The following is a 16,318-nucleotide window of genomic DNA, read 5'->3' on the forward strand; positions in this document are numbered from 1 at the left end:
GTAAATAGAAACAACACCACCAAAGAATAAGGGGAAATCATTACCTTTTCAGAAACATATGCATTGTGAAAAAAAAAAAAGAAAAAAATTTCTATTTAGAATTACAGATTCAAATGTTCAATTTAATCAAGAGTACATTAGACTTATGGAACTGGACACATGATGGCATATATCAAGGTAATTGTATGAAGAGAAAAATACTACTGAACTCAAGATTCTCCCAGAGGCAATAAAAACATTCCAGATACTTAGTAAAGAGGAAGCCTGATTTGGGAACTAGACGTAGGAGCAAAAGGATCAAACAATCCCCATCAAAGTGTGCAAAGAGAAAAGATAGACATATATGGTAAGAGGATAGCGACATATGGCCAGAGCGTATATAAAGAAAGATTTAATTAACACAATTTTTAAAAATAATATTCAGGTCTTCCTGGTAGCTCTTGTTATTTCCTTCAAAAACTACAGAACAATCAAATAGATTTGAATTAACTCAGTATAACTTAATGTCATACGAGGCTCAAATATAAAAATATTTGAAAATCAATAAAGAAAATAACATCAAATCCTAGCAGTCCAAGCCTCTGTGGTAAGCAGAGGCACACTGAGAAACACAGCGAGGAACAGAGAATTGGAGATGTAGCAATAGATTGTAAGATTAGAAGAAAAAATGCACTCCTGTGTGCTTCTCCTTTAATCACACAGTCACAGTACTTCACTCAAGTCTGACAATATCTACCTGGAAATAATGTCAGCTGCTGCAGGTTAAGGGCTCAGTATCAGAGAATGCCCACCTTCCATACACACACACAACTCAGAGGTCAGTCACAAATCCAGTTGTCTCCTAAATGTGTGACTGACCAGCTATACATGGGGTTCTCATGACCCCTTCCTTGGTTTCTTATTTGCCAGAAAGGCTCTTAGAGCTCTGGGAAACACTCAAGTTTACCAGTTTATTATAAAAGGGTACATGAAGGAATGCGCTGGACACACAGATGGAAGAGGTGCATAGGTGTGAGGATGTCAGGTGTGAAGGAAGGGTGCAGAGCCTCCGTGCCTTCGCCAGATATAACACCCTTTCAGTACCTCCATGTGCTCAGCAGCCCAGAAGCCTTCTGAAGTCTGCACATCTGAAATTTTATGGAAACCTCATCATGTAGGCATAATTGATCATCAGCTCAGTCTTCAGTCTCTCTCCCCTTCCCAGAGGTGGTGGGATGGGTAGAAAGTCCCACACTAGTAAGAATGGCTGGTCTTTCTGGTGACCAGCCCCCATCGTGAGGCCATATAGGAGTGCTCACCCATATAGAGAGCTCACCTCAGTAGCTCAGAAGACACACCCAGGAAATCCCAATGGATGTAGAAGCTCTGTGCCAAGAACTGGGGGCTCAGACCAATACATATATCTATTATTTCACAGAACCTCGCTGAAGGGATTGTGGGGGGTGGGGAGTGTTAACCTCAGTAACTTTGAAATAAATGAAGACTGTAAGTCTAAATAAGCTGTACCAGTGCACTTTCCTCTACTTTGTAAAGCTTTTTCTCATGAAGGTATGAGCTAAAAATTCTGAAATTATTGTATATGTATAGTGGGATGGAACTATTACAAAAATAGCTCGCAGATGGCAGAAGCCAGGTTTCTCACCATTGGATTAGGAAGTAATAGGTAAGGAAGACAAAGACTAGAATAAACCAAATCACATTGGAAGATGAAGATATAGTATAAACTCATGTTTAATGTTGTACAGTAATTTCATTGTTATAGTAAATTATATAATGTAATTTTATATAGTGAAATTTAAAAATAATATGCAACTTTAAAACCAGAAGATATAATCTCCTACTTCCTCTAACTTTTATTCTAGTCAGAGGAGACCACAAGTCATTGGGTTAGATTTTTCCTTAAATGAGCCTTCAGGTAGATAAGATTATTGTTAAGCTCATGTAACCAGTGACACAAAACATACCTTGATCCATTCAGTGATTTCTCTAGATCCTTATAAGTCTATCTTTTCTCTTCACACAAGAGAGTGATTTAAAATAAAGAAACCTTTAGCAGCAATCTAGTTAAACTTACTCAGATGAACAAATGAAAGTCCAAAGGAACTACAAGTATGACTTGTCCTTGGATAAACTGACCAGTGTGCTTAGTCATCCAGACTTTATTTCCTCATCTGTAAACTGGGAATAATATTAGCCCTTAGCATTTATGGAAGCTGTGAGGATTACTTCTTAGGTGGCATAATTAAAGTGTCAAGAACATTATGTGCTACAAGTTAATGCCAAATAATCTGTGTATTGTCTTTCTTCTTTCATTCCCATAGCCCTTAATGTAACAGGCTAAAATTAATACTTCTTCAATGACCAATACAGTGTATCTTCACAGAGAGATTACAATCACTGAATCGCCAATGAAAATTTTGAAAAAGAAAATAACAAAAAAGACTGTATTTCATTATCATTGCAATAGTGTTCGCAAAAATAATACTATGGTCATATAGTACGTAGAATGTAATAATGAACACAATGTCTTTTATGCATAGCAGGTGTAAAGATGATTATTTTCTTTCTGAATGTGAGCACTAAGTCTGGTTCCTAGACTCGAGCTCACCCGTCATGTTTTATCTTAGCAATTGATACTTGGATATTTTTAGGCTGTTTTGAAAAGTACTAGAAGACAGTATGCAGTGGAGTCAAGATTAGAAGGTGTCTGTCAGCATAAGTAGATGTCAGTTCAGTGGATAAAATGGAACATAGTCCCCTAAACTTGAGAACAATAATCCAGAATTATGTGGAGTCTGGAGAGATTTAACCAGACCATTATGCCTTCAGATACTCTAAGAGCAGAAGATTGCCATTTTATTTTTTGATCTTTCAGTTGTCATGACTTTCTTTGCTGTTAGCTTTTACTGGGGCTTATAAGAGGGTGAGTATTAACTGCTGACTGGCTTGCTGCCTTCTATTGATTGTTTCAATCTGGGACTCTTCCCTGTGTTGCACCAACAAGGAATGCAGCATTAAGGTTCCATGTTTACCAAAATTGCTTCTCAGCAGTTTAAGACCCTGGTTTGAAAAAGTCTGGTAAGAAAACTGACCTTCTAAAGTCTAGCACTGTCCAAAGACTATCACAGGCAGCTCTTTAACAGGAAAGAAGAATAAGATTGATTCTTCTATTAAAGAAAAAGGATCTCTGTTATCTTAAATCCAATATATTGTACACTGATGATATAGTAGATTTCAGTTCTACTAGTTTTAACTTCATCCAAAATGAGGAAAGCTGAATTCTTTCCAAAATAAGTGAAACTGAGTCCTCTTTAAAAGTATCATAGAAAAGTGTAGCTTGTTCTAATTTAGCACAATGGAGCATCAGATTTAGTAGTCCTGCCACAGGCAAAAAGTGTAAAAGAACTGCTTATTGAATTAAAATGCTTTTGATCCATGGCCTCACAGAACTCAGGGATTAGCTTGGATTTGTATGACTTTTTTTGGTATATAAAAGAATAGTCGGAATATGTACATTTGATTTTCATATTTGCAATCGAGATAATGTTTTGTTTTTTTTTTTTTACTTTTCTCAAGTTTTAGTTCCTTCTTCTGTAAAATTGAGATAGCAACGTCTACTTCGTCATTTTGGCTTAGGGATTGAATGTGACACTGAATATTTGAGTAAACTAGTTTACAGAAAGCACTAAATATGTATTTGTGGAATGTGAATCTGAAAACAGTGGTGAACTTTTCATGACTCTTTGTGGCTATCTAACATTAAACAGATTCATAAATCCATATGCTATGATCCTTTTATGTTCAGTAAAACTGTTGATTACTTGCACATTGATAATTGCATGCACTGAATATGGTATGTTGACAACTTGCTCTCCAAGCATAGTCTCTCCTCTCACATACAGTATTTATGAACTTATGAGATTGCTGATAAGATATTATCTTATCAATAGTTATATAAAATATTCTTTAATTAAATGAGAGCTCTGAGGTTTAGGAAAATGTATATTATTCTAGAATCCAAGCTCCCATATTTATATTGTAGGTAATACTTTATACGAGGCTCTGTATCCTCACCAATCAATTGGAAATAACACTTAACTTATTACCTTCACAGGTCTGTTGAAAGGATTCAATGTTATGTTGTATATCAAAGGAAATGGTGAATTATAAAAGAATGCACAAGTATTTGGGCTCTTATCATGATACAAAATTTAAAACTCTGTCTCAACGTAGATTTTTTTTCACACTTTGTAAGATGGTAATTTGTGGCATGGATTTATATATAGAATTCTTAGTGAAGGCTTCCAACAGTGTGTCTTGAAAAAATTAAAAATTGACATTTAAAATGTTCCAAGAAAAGTGCTAGCCATTTGATCAGCACCAGAATACCTTAGGGAAATAAAAATTTCAGCTTCTATGAGAATGGTATTTATAAGACAGAAGCAGCTCACACTTGCCAACAGGATCAGCGATGTTGTGGAATTACGTGTGTTCCTGCTGCAGGAGAGTATTGCAGATCAGCTACCATGTAAAATGATGATGGCAGTTCAGGGAAATAAAAGATTAAAATTTGCACTGGATTATAAAGCAGCCAAGAAGTAGCCCTCAAATTAGCCTGGGTCAAGAAAAAGGCAAATAGGGTCATTGATGGAAAAGAAAAAAAGAGGATGGTAGTTAAAAGGAGTTGTTAAATCAAATAAAAATCATTATTACAGTTGCCCCTCGAACACTGTGAGTTTTAACTGGTGGGTTCAGTTACACGTGGATTCTTTTTTCAGTAGTAAATGCTACAGTACTACAATGTCTGTGGTTAGTTGAATCTGTGGATAAAGAGATCACACCTCAGATTTGGAGGGTGGACTGTAAGTTATATGTGGATTAACCCCTGATGTTGTTCAAGGGGTAACTGTGTTACCATCATTATCATCATTACTTTAATAAGGAAGAGATCGAGCATGTGCCTGAATAGAAAGGGGAAAAAGGTAGAGATGAGGATACCAGTGAGGAATCAGGAGGCCAGTTACAAGAATAATCAAAAAAGGCAAATGCTGTGTTTCCAGAACTTAACCACCTGGAAGTGGCGATGTAGAAACAGAAACCTTGAGAGTCAAACACCCAGTACAAAATCTGATTTCTGAGAAAGAAGGTGGGAGAGAAAATGTTACTGATCCTTGTGGGCCGCAGGGAAATACTAGCCCCGTGGGAAAGCCTGGTTCCTGTTCTGTCAGGGAGGAGCATGGCGCTTCGTGTGGTGGGTCAGACGAGGTGGGCACATGCCTAGACAGTGAACTTGGATTTCTGGAAGACACAGTTCAGAAATACAAGGAGAAGAGAATGGGTTAGCTAGCAGAGTGGGACCAAGATAGAACTGCGCGTTTCTGTTTGGATGATGCCACGGAAGCGCACAGAAGGAAGAGCACGTGAAGATCTCAGGAGAAGACAGCCCAGTATGGTGGTCGTCTGCTTGTTCCTCTGTTTTCTAATCTTGGGAATCCGTTTTAAGTATAAATTACTTTTGATTTATTTATATATCTATATCTTTATATTCTTGTGCTAGAAACTAGATGCATTTTATAGTAGTGTCTTGTCATTTGAGTTTAATCTAGCATTTGTCCTCTATGAATTCTCTTTTGTATATTTAACTTTAGGTATGTCTACTTAGGTCCCTTTTCCACCTTCATTTGTTCTTTGTTCATATCTGACAACTATATTTGTAACTTATTTTTGCTTTGTTGATATTATTTTTTATCAGTGATAATGTTTTTTTAATCATATTTTAAAACCTTTGAAGTTTCCCAATTATTTTCCTTTCCTCAAGGGCAAATCATTATGGAATGAGTTGTGTGTCTGTTATGATGTTTTGTTTCCTTGTTTGTTTTAGAAAATTCCAGCTACTACCTGTCGTTCACTACAGAAAGACACGGGCCATCAAAAAGTCCACATGAAGGAATAGGATAAATATAAGGAAATCACAATAGAAACAGAAGAGTAAAACTACATCATATCAGTGTATTTGTTTTGTATTGCTTTGTAACAAATTACCATAAAATTAGCAGCTTAAAACAACACACATTTATTGACTCGCATTTCTCTAAGTCATAAGTCCACTTGAAGTGGCTGAGTTCTCTGGTCAGGGGACCACAGGTCCGAAATCGAGATGTTAGCTGGGTGGAGTTCATATCTGGAGGCTCTGTGGAAAAGTTTGTTTCCAAGCTCTTTACTGGCAGATTTATGCTCCTTGTGGCTGTAGGACCGAAATCTGTTTCCTAGCTGACTGTCAGCCAAGCGCTGCTCGTAGACTCCAAAGACTACTTGAATTCTTTGCTGTATGTTCTCTCTATCTTCAAGTCAACAAAGGCACATCAAATCCTTCCTTGCTTTGAGTTTGTGACTCCCTGTCTCTGACTGCTAGACCCATATTTCAACGGTTTGTGGGATTAAGGCACACCTAGATAATTTTCCTATTTTAAAGTCAACTGAATTGCAGCCTTAATTACATCTGTAAAAATGCCTTTTCATTAATACCTAGGTTTGTATTTGATTGAATAACTGGTAGGATTTGTGTTAGGCATTTTGGGGACCATCCTATCTGCCATAATTAAATAAATAGACAAAAATCTTCAACTGTACTTGTGATACATACCCACTTCTGTCCCCCCACCAAAACCACACAGTCAGCCTGCAAACAATGACAGCTTGGCTGCAGGAAACTTCTCAAATAGCAGCTAGACATGGTAGAAATACAAGAGTCTGGGGAATTAAAAACTATCAACCCAAATTCTACAGTGAGTTTAATTATTACTTAAATTTCAGGGCATATGAAGATATTTCCAACCCTATAATAATTAATGGAAGGCTTAGACTTAAGATAAAACTGTGAATTTCCTGTGGAAACTTTGCCTTCCCTAACTAACCTCAAATTTATGCATCCACATTATGGGCACATAGCAAAATTAAATACAATGTTCTTATGTTTAAAAAGAATTAACAAGATAAAAATGCAGAACGGAGCACACATCCACTTTTTTTGCATCCTGAAACTCCAACATGATAATGGGGTGGCAATTTTTTAAGGCATTACAGCATTAAGAGTTTGAGAACAAGAAAATTGATGACAGTGGCATTATGGAAACTACAAAGCAGATGGACTAAGAGGATTCATAAATACAAATCTGTATCTGGCAGAGGAGAAAACAAAGAAGGAGCTTAATTTGTATCTTGGAATGCTTGTAAATAGTAAGAACCTGACATCTGAGGTTGAGGGTAGGAAGTAAAGAGCTAGAAAACAGAAAGGGTGTTTAATTCTTGTTCAGAATAGGTTAAACCTATAACAGGTCAGGCTCCCTAGTAAATAAAAATTGATAATAATGTGTCCGTGTTGGTTCATCAGTTGTGCCAAATATGGCTCACTGACGAGGGATGTTGAGGGTAAGGGAGTATATATGTGGGGGTGGGGAGGGCTATGTGGGAACTCTCTGTATTTTCAGCTCAATTCTGCTGTGAACCTGAAACTGCTCTAAAAGAATACATTCTATTAATGAAAAAAAAAAAAAAGAACCTGAGGTAAAAATTTAGGTGCTGTTGATCTGTTGAGGAATTACAGCAGAATAGCAAAAGGAAAAGACTAGGACAAAATTGTGTTCTCAGGTGAAGTTTAACACAGACTGCTTCAGAGTTATTCTCCACTGAGGCAAGGATGCCCACCCTTCATGCCTCTAAACTGTACCTGACACAGATTCAAAGTTAATCAAATAGAGACTTCACTCTCAATGAAATTCAAATCATTACTGGGCAGAAAAGAACAGAGGAGTGTTCCAGAAAGAAACAACAACATGTGCAAAAGAGCAAAGGTGAAAACGCCCGTAGTGAATTTGGGAGAGTGTAGAAATTGCCTCAAAGATGTTACAAAGCAATATGAGATACAAATTATATTTCTGGTTGCATAACATTCACTTTTAATTGCTTTGAGAATTGCTATGTACTTAAATAATATTTAAATGTAAAAAAATCCAGAAATTTATTTAACACTTCCACTTGGCAAATATTTTTCTTTAAAGTCTTATTTTCAAAGAAGTTATAGAAGTCTCATGAATGAAAAACATACTTTTTTGTCTATGCTGCAGTGTTTAATAATGCTTAACTTGAAAAGAGCAGAAAAAATATACTTAAAAATTTAGGTATCTAAAGGTTAGCTAAAGGCCACGCTGACATATAGAATGTTCTTATTCTGCCATTTTGACTCCACACTTTGGATTATACTGTCTTGGGGAGATACTTTCCTCTTTCATTGCTGATTTTTGTAGATATCAAGTGAACTTTAGCAACGTCGCTGTATACCAGTTCCTGAACCCTTTTTTTTTTAACATTTATTATTGATTTATAATCATTTTGCAATGTTGTGTCAAATTCCAGTGTAGAGCACAATTTTCCAGTTATACATGAACGTATATATATTCATTGTCAAATTTTTTTCTCTGTAAGCTACCATAAGATCTTGTATATATTTCCCTGTGCTGTACAGTATAATCTTATTTATTTATTCTACAATTTTGAAATCCTAGTCTATCTCTTCTTGCCTTCCACCCCCTTGGCAGCCACAAGTTTGTATTCTATGTCTGTGAGTCTATTTCTGTTTTGTATTTATGCTTTTTTTTTTTTTTAGATTCCACATATGAGCGATCTCATATGGTATTTTTCTTTCTCTTTCTGGCTTACTTCACTTAGAATGACATTCTCCAGGAGCATCCATGTTGCTGCAAATGGCGTTATGTTGTTGGTTTTTATGGCTGAGTAGTATTTCATTGTATAAATATACCACATCATCTTTATCCAGTCATCCATTGATGGGCATTTAGGCTGTTTCCATGTCTTGGCTGTTGTAAATAATGCTGCTATGAACATTGGGGTGCAGGCGTCATCTTGAAGCAGGGTCCCCTGAACCTATTTTTAACTCATCTGATTATCACATTAATGGTTTTAGTTGCCAAATAGTGTTTTCCCAAAATTTCTTCATTGTAAGTACACGTGTATGTCTTTGTGCTAACTTCGAAGAAAATAAAAAAAGAGCTTCCCATGTTCAATAAACTCAGAAAATTTTACTGTGTGATTAACATCAAATTACAAAACTGAACTCTAGATCAGCAAGTTAAAATAAAAACATGTTTAAGGAATTTCCTTTCCTTTGCCTTCTATACTTGTATCTTTCTTGGATACTTCTAGAAATTTATTAGCCTGTTTTAGGAAGTCCAAGCATTTATAATAATGGAGAATTGAGTTCAGTTTAAAACATAAACACTGTTGAGTATCTTGTTCATAATTACATGCATAGTAGCGACCATATTGGTGTGTATGGAGTATTTGATTTATTGATCAACACATTGCAATTTATTAATATTTTGTATATGCTGGTACAATCATTCCAATTAAAATGAGAATATTAATTAAAAATTCCTTATAATTTATGTAGTGAGTATCAAATTGTTTTCTGTAGAACTTTGGCATATTTTAGAGGTATAGCAAATATCTGAAGGCTGATAATGAAAAAGCACTCAAAATATTACTTAAAGAAAGTGACTACATGAGGTATAATGGAAGAGGTGCAGAAGTCTATCAAGCCCTGGGCCACAAATTCTGTACTAACCATCTCTAGGGAGTGAACTGTGTGTCCCCCTCCCACCCAAATTCATACATTGAAGCCCTAATTTTCAATATGATGACACTTGCAAAAGGGGTCTTTGAAGATAATTAGGTTTAGATGAGATGATAGGATGGCATCCTCATGGTGGGATTAGTGCCCTTTTAAAGATATCAGATATCAGAGCATTTGCCATCTTTTTCTCTTTCCTCATAACATGAGGACACCGTGAAAAGGCAGCAGTCTACAAACCCAGAAGGAAAACCCTCACCAGAAACCAACCGTGGTGGCATCTTGATCCTGGGCTTCTGGCTTATTGAACTGTGAGAAAAATGCATTTATGTTATTTAAGCTGCCGAGTCAAAGCTCCTTTGACCTGAGCAAAGACAACCATGTTTAATGAGGTTCCTGAAGTTAGAGCCTGAGCTGACATAGTATCCATCCAATGGTGAGTTGGTTCAAATATCAAGATAACGTATCTTTTCTGTTCAACTATGTGAATCTTGAGGTTCTCTACTTCATATTTTTCATAATGCAGTAGCAAATATGGAACATAAAATTGTTTTCTTAATAAAACACTTGCTACATAAACAGGAAACAAAAGAGATGTGTTTAGTCCAAAAAAAATACACTATCCTACAGATTGACAAATTAAAGTAGAATGTGTTCCTGACAGTATTAATGTAAAGTAAGAAAAAACATGTGTAAACGTGTTGTATAAATGAATTCAAATAATCAGAGATATAATCTTTATATGTTCAGGATTCAGTTATTTGAAATGCTACACCTAGAGAATATTGAATTTTACTTTTGACAGCAAATGGTCCTGAGCTGATACAAATACATCTGTTAAAGAAACTCCACTTGTTAAATATCTCTCCAATATAATTTAATTTGGCAAATTTCTTGAAATTTCTTATGTCTTTAACAAGCTGGCAATGCAAGCTGACACTGTTACTATATCACAACTTTAGATAAAATTCAGATTTAGTTTTATTCCTGAGATAGAGCATGAAAAATAACTTGTATTGAATCATTAAAAACTCTGATTTTTTAAAATGACATTTTCAAACATTTCTTAATATTATACGTTGATTGATCCTGTTCTGCCATGTGCTTGCAGACAGTCCGCAGTGTTTACATAAGCTCTTAAAGCCTCAGTTTCCTCACTTACAAAACAGGATGCTAATGTGGGCTTTAATTTTCAAGTTTGTGGGTGAGTGTATGTTTGTGTGTGTGTGTGTGTGTGTGAACACTTCCTAGATCAAGACATAAAATGATCCTGACAACTGCAAGGACTTTGATGTGCCTTTTCCCTCCACCCAGAAGTACTCACTACTTTATCTCCTATCAGTATCCATTACTTTTTGCCCTTTTTTGAACCTCATATAGATGGAATTATATTTTCATTCCTTCATTTATCATTACACGTATAAGATCATCTGTGTTGTATAAAACCATGGTTTTCCTTTTTTATAGTTGAGTAATACTTCATTGTACAGATATACATCAATTTTTTTTTCTATTTTCATGTTGACAGAATTTTAAATTTTTTCTCTGTTTTGGCAATTCTCAATGAAACTCTTAGGAACCCTCTGATACATGTCTGTTGTTGGACATTGTCATTCATTCCTCTTGGGTATATGTTTAGGAGGTCAGTTGCTACACCTTGTGTAGGTGTATGTTTTATTTGAATGGTTGAATGGTTGAATCAATTTGTATTTCCACATCATGCAACAAATCGCATCTCAGGCGAAGTCTGACCCAGAGTGAGATTTTCACATATATTGAATTAGTCTCAATTTTTTTTAAATCCCATGTTCTCCAATGAATTAGAAAATTCAACACATTCATCTAGGTAGGAGGAGGGACTAGCCATGTAAATAAAGAATTTTTGTACTGGATAACTAGCCTATAGGTTCTACCTTCACACATTGATATGTGGGGTCTCTGGTTTAATATTGTCCTTTCAGATTATCATGGGATGCTAGATCATGCCTTTAAAAATCTAAACTTTAGATTTTATGAAGAAAATATCAGAAAACACATATTACTCAGTTTTCCCAGCAATAGTCCTATTTGCAAAGGACTTCTACTTTGTTCAAACTCTAAAGACTATTTTGTTTTAACTGAGGTCAAATCTGTTATGTTGACAAATGATGATGTTAATTTCATCCTGCTTTCCAGCGATCCTTTGTCATAGTGGGAGGGGAAGCCACATATACAAACACTCCCTTCTATCTGAGTTTGTTAGTTCTATTCTAGAATTACATCCATAACTGAGACTAGTCAGTACAGGGTGTTCAGTTCAAGAAATGCTGAAGGTCATTAATTCAGTCTCCCCACTCACCAGGTTTCTTGAAGGAAGATCAACATTTTTCTATTGTAGACTTCTGTCTCAGAATATAGTAGAATAGTGACTTTTTCTTATGCTGTAGAATGCTGACAACCATTTTGTTCTATGTAAAATTAGCCAGAAAAACAAATGCTTCATCATTATGTTGTTCCAAAACTTTTTAAAATCAGTTTGAAGTCTTCAAAGTTTATATTACTTGAGTTTTCAAAGTTATTATAATATTTATCATATTAAAAATAATACATAGTCATTACATACTCCTGGACATAGTAATTTTATGCTCTTCTACCTATGTTAATATGGTAATTTTTCACTGCACTGGAAATTCATCTGGAGGCTCAAGCACACAGTTTACAGTAAAAGGTAGGTGTACTTAAAAAAAATCAGTTCTAAGTAGATTCACAAGGCTTCCAACATCAGGAATCAACAATATACTTGGAAATAGAACTTGATGATAGAAGGATTAACATCATCACAAGACACATTTTTAAGCAAGCCATTTAAGGATAGTTTGAAGTCTTCAAGTTTGGAATGTTTCTTAGAAGAGCAAAGATGAATACCTATGGAGACTTAAAGAAAAGCAGTTTTCTTGATAAGTCATAGTGTTAAATACATCATGTTACGATATATACAGGATTAAGATGTATCATGATGGTCAGTAGCGAAACAGATGTAAGAAGTGCTGTGTAAACCCAGTGTTTCCATCTCTTTAACACTTAATACATGGGTAAGATTGAGTGAAAACCCAGTGGCAGATGGGTAGATGGGCCCATCCATTTCTTCAAGTTTCTTCACTGGCTTCTGCCTGCCTGTTCTGGGTGCTTTTTCGTGTTCTATTTTTGAGGAGATTCCTTTCCTTCTGAGATTAACAAAAACATGGAAAACAATCCACAGTCTTAATTTATTAATACAAGCAAAAAAAGAGAAAACTTTCAAAACACACACAAAAGGATTTTGTTTGAGTAACAGAATTTGCTTAAAGCTTTTACTTAAAGCAAAGCTTGTAAGAGGAATTGTTGGTTATATTAAAACCTTATAAGAAACCTAATAATATTATTAGATACTCATGCTCTTAGATTTTCTTTGGGAATTCTGCTGTGTTGTTCAGCTACCCTCCCTCTCTTCTTTCTTCCTTGAGAAATGAAATTTGATGGCCTTGCTTTTTCTTCTCCTTTTTTTATCCCCATGTAACCCTAAATTCTTATTAATTTAAGTAAATACATATACATACATATCTGTATATGTATTTCTCTAGCAACTCATAATTCATGCCATCATCACAGCATCATCTATTCCAAGAAATGTTCTTTTTGTTTTTCTAAAAGATTTTTTCTGTGAGATTGTCTACCAGATATTAAAATACTTTTTCTTATGCTGCTAGAATTGTATTTCTTATTAGATAGTAAAACTTAAAATTAAGATAATGTTTGAGTTCAGAGAAATTTTAAAAGATTAAAATGAAGAGAAAACTTCATACATGACTGAGAATTTCCATGCCAATTGCCAATTATTTATAGGGAAAAATGGAATGACCTACATCTCCAATCAGATAGATGTGGATTATCCTGTTTTTCCAATAAAGTAGTGGCACAGAAGCCTCGGTCATGTGTTCAGTATTAACTCTCTTCACCATTTCTTTGTATTCACCCCGCTATGTCGTGTCAGCAATGCATGTATGTTCTTACCTGTGGACAAATGGCAAAACGAAGAGGATATCATTTTGTAGTTTCTGTTGCAATACGGCGTTTTCTATTCTTAAGGCTCCAGAAGCTATTTGCAAGACGGCAGCAGTGTGAACAGACAGTTCTCAGACCATCAGTTAGTCTGCACTAAAATGTACATGTGAAATGAGTTCAGCTATTAACTTTGTCACAACATGACACAGACTTAAACGGATCAGGAAAGTATGTCTGGAATATTTTAAATGCTATTCAGTCACTGTCTAACTCTCCTAGCACATGTCTTCCAGGAGATAATAAATGTTAGCGAGTTACGGTGATCAGTGGACTTTTAGTAACGTAGAGCATGCTTACAGTTAACCATACACTGTGTGAGTTAGTTTCTGTTTTTAGGATGGCCTCTTCATTTTAGTTTCATAGTGACATCATGAGCAATGAACCTTTTAAGAAGTGAGTTAAAAGAGCATTAAAGGTAGGAAGCTGTTTAACTTGGAATTTCTATCTAAGCAAATAATGATTTGCCTGGTGAAATGGTTTCAAGTCATGGTACCAACAAAGCTAACAGGAGCTTCAGGGACCTCTAACAAACTGAATTTTTGTCTGTAGGTATATGAAACCATGAGACAATAACATTAAGTAGTCTTGTCTCTTTAGGCTCCTCTAGGCTTTGACAGTTTCTTGAACTTGACTTGTTTTTGGTGACCTTGTCGGTTTTGAGTAGTGCACTGGTCAGATATTTTGCAGAATGTCCTTTCACAGGGACAAATTTAATGCTTTTCTGATGATTATTATTTAGAAATTGTCTGTTTCCAAACAGAGGATTTATCTTTTCTCTATTTACATCTGTTTATGCAATCATTTATTACCAAAGTAGTAATAATGAAAATTTATTTTATACTTTGAGTTCTAGTTAGATAAAACTGTATTTTATCACTACAGTTGTTTTAGTTTGGGCAATTGAGTGCTCTTTCAATTTGTTCCCAAGTTCCTTTGCTATACCTCAATCATTGGGGACATTTTTTCATTGTTAATTTTTTAAACTTTATTAATTTATTATTTTATTGATAATGACTTACTCTATATGTAGCAACATCATGTTATCCTGTGCATAAAGCTCCCTAAATCATATTTCAAATAAGGCAACCTATTTTGATCTATGTATTAGAAACCCTAGTTAGTTTTTGTAAAAATTCAGTCTAATAAGAAGACAACATGATACCAAATTTTTAAGTATGCAATATGGTGTTATTAACAATAGGGAAAATGTTGCACAGTAGATATGTAGAATGTATTCACCTTGCATAGTTAAGGCTTTATGCCCATTGGTTAGTAACTCACCATTTCCTCCAGCCTCAGGCCCTGGCAAACACCACTACTTCTGATTTTATGAGTTGGACTATTTCAGATACCTCATATAAGTAGAATCATGCATTATTTTTCCTACTTTGACTGGCTTATTTCACTTAGCATAATATATTCAAGATCCATCCATGTTGTTGAGTATTGCAGGATTTCCTTCTTTTTGAGGTTGAATAATATTCAATTGCATGTCTATAAAATATTTTAAGCATTTATCTGCTAATAAAGACTTATATTGTTTTCATATCTTGGTTATCGTGAAAAGTGTTGCAGTGAACTTTGGAGTACTGCCATCTCTTCAAGATTCCGATTTCAAGCCTTTTGCATCAGTATCCAGATGTGAGATTCTTTTGTATTTGGATGTCCATTTTCTTTGGCATCATTTGTTGAGGAGACTATTCTCTCCCCATTGTTGTTCCTGACACACTCAGCAAAGATCAGTTACCCAGAAATGTGTAGATTTATTTCTGGGTGGCTGTCTATTCCTCTTTATTGGTCGATCTGTCTGCCTTTATGTCAGTATCATTTGTTTGAATTACTGTAGATTTGTAACATATTTTGAATTTAGACAGTAAGATACTTCCTGTTTTTATCCTCTTCTTGAAGTTTGTTTTAGCTGTTTATGGTTTTTCGTAGTTCCATGTGATTTTTTGTATTTTTTTTTAATTCTGTAGAAGGCTGAGGTGGTTCATTATTGGAAAGTGTTTTTGTTTTTGTTTTTAAGAATTTCCTTATTTTCTGGCAGTTCAAAATGTTTCAGGCCTATTTGTATAATTCCTGTCCCCTGGTAGAAATGGCCATTGCTCCATGGGATAGTGGTTTATTTTGTAGGATTATGATACTAGAAACCGAGATCTCAGTGCTGGATGTGCTGACTTCTCCTGGGATGATTTTTGCCTCCAGGTCTTCTCAATGACAGAACACGGAAATACATTTGAGTATACTAACCTGTATATATACTTACATTTATATTTATTTCTGTGTGTTAATTTGAAGCTAAACATGAGCTCACACTGATTTCTTCAACTCCAATCGATTACCACATGAATCATTCTATCTTCTCCATGTTCATCTGTAATCTTCCATGCCAATGGTAAGACATTTAGCTTTGATCATTCATTTCTTTGATTCTTTGATTTTTCAATTCCAGAGTGTATCCAAATTTTTACTCTGTATGGGAAAAAAGCATACTAGAGTACAGTGCTTATGTACTGTTAGATTTCTTTTAGTTTTATAGACTCCACTCATTTCCAAAGTTACCTATGTCGGTACCTTTTCCCCCACTTTCTA

The 16,318-nt window shown here is 35.1% G+C and overlaps 1 long non-coding RNA gene across 1 annotated transcript in view; it reads left to right on the forward strand.

Annotated features, from left to right (window-relative positions):
- Positions 1–9,971, forward strand: part of LOC140695984 (uncharacterized) — a 213,931-nt gene extending 203,960 nt beyond the window's left edge. The window contains exon 3 of the long non-coding RNA XR_012071879.1: positions 9,857–9,971. This is a non-coding gene — a long non-coding RNA (uncharacterized lncRNA). The remainder of the gene's footprint in view (positions 1–9,856) is intronic.
- The last annotated feature ends 6,347 nt before the right edge of the window (positions 9,972–16,318 follow it).

Source organism: Vicugna pacos, chromosome 4 (assembly GCF_048564905.1).
Source record: "Vicugna pacos chromosome 4, VicPac4, whole genome shotgun sequence".
Taxonomy (NCBI): Eukaryota; Metazoa; Chordata; class Mammalia; order Artiodactyla; family Camelidae; genus Vicugna; species Vicugna pacos.